This window comes from Rutidosis leptorrhynchoides, chromosome 4 (assembly GCF_046630445.1).
Source record: "Rutidosis leptorrhynchoides isolate AG116_Rl617_1_P2 chromosome 4, CSIRO_AGI_Rlap_v1, whole genome shotgun sequence".
Lineage (NCBI taxonomy): Eukaryota > Viridiplantae > Streptophyta > Magnoliopsida > Asterales > Asteraceae > Rutidosis > Rutidosis leptorrhynchoides.
The window spans coordinates 356874385-356876191 of NC_092336.1; positions in this window are offsets into that span (position 1 = coordinate 356874385).

Genomic DNA, 1807 nt, shown 5'->3' on the forward strand with positions numbered 1-1807 from the left:
TGGACAATTAACTAATGTATTAAATGTTTTAAGGTTATTAAACCTTCTATTGTAATTAAAGATGTTTATGGAAACACAATTGGGACCTAAAGTGTTATTTAAAGCGTATTAAAAGGAAAAAAATTTATGGGCCGGTTTTAATACTGGTTGGGTCGTTACAAGTGGTATCAGAGCAGGGTCATTACAAGTGGTATCAGAGGAGGGTCATTACAATCGTGTAGAGAACGATGCAAGGAACAACGTTCGTGCACGGGGTTTCTTCTAATTTTAACTTTTGAAGGTGGTGGTGGTGATGTGGTGGCCTACGGCCAAAGAGAGGGGAGAGGGAAGGAGAAGTCGACTGCTATGTGTGAGTTGTGAGGGTTTACAGTATAATTTTTCCTTTTATAGTCCAAAGTTAGGGCCTAAACCATACACTAGTGACTAAACAAGCCCAACAAATAAAAATAAAAGGGGTTGGGTCATGGATTCGACCGAATGGCCCTATAGGGGTGTTTCGGGTTTGTTTTTTCTTAAATCTTGGTACGCGCGTGGTCCGTTTCGAGTGCTGTTAACCATACCGGGTCTCCGGAACGTTAACTAGTCGTTGAAATGAAATCACCGGGGTTAATTCATTAAATAAATAATAAATTAAATAAGTTTTTCTTAAAGTCAATAATTATTAAAAATACTTATTTTGTCGCTTTTCTGAATTCCGTAAACTGAAAAGCTTTCTAGGCGATTAATTTAATCGTATCATTTTCTAGTTATTTCATTATCCGAAACAAGTTCATAAATGAATATAACATATTAATTCAAGTAATCCAATAGGATCAAGTATGCATTTAAATTTATTAAACACACAAAGTTCTAAGTAAACACCGTTAAATATTTAACGGACAAGTAACGGAAAAAGCCTGGTTGTTACGAACACACTACCGGAATATTAACTTCTGGTCCCACAGTTTACTGTCACGCCCTCTATATGAGATGTTTTTCCAAAAAGTAATCGCATTTATTTCAAAAGCATATTCATTAAAGTAAAATAATTCAAAAGTTAAATGTAATGACAATAGTAAACAGTCCACAATGTTATTTAAAAAGAAATAGTTTTAAATGTGATCAATATTGTTCTTGACATAAAACCCATTCTGGACTCCAATCCAGTGTATGCACCATGTAAGCACATAGTCATCAAAGTAAGTGGAAGCAAAGTACCTTCAAGAACCTAAGATAAAACATGAAAACGGTCAACAAAATTGTTGAGTGAATCTACAGGTTTCGTAAATCAGTTTATCTTTTGTTAGACCACGAGATTTAGTTCAAAGCAATAAAAATTATACAACTGTTATGAGCACTTGAATATAAAGCTTTAACCCGCAGATAGCTATTGCGCTACACGACTTCCTTTACCCTATATAACATACGCTGATCAAGCATGCGGTTACAAAGTCATAAGCACCCGTTCGTTGAGTGAGGTTTGTCAAACCTACGAATCTGTTCTTATAGTTCGAGCCTTACAGAAATAATAAATATATTCAAGCTAAGGGCTTTTCGATCAAACTCATTGTCATACCCCCAAATACGGCCGGGGAAATATGACTTCACAATATCACAACACAAGTATGTATAAACGAGAACGACTCTAAATGAGACGTTTTAATTAAAACCAATGTATTAAAGCAGCGAAAAGTATTAAGTCATTTCAATTGTAAACTTTAATGTTCTAATACAATAATATGAATGTATAAATGCGGACTCCAAAAGTAGCAAAGTCTAAATAGCAAGTAATCTTTAGCAATCTTCACCTGAGACAAAACATGCTTAA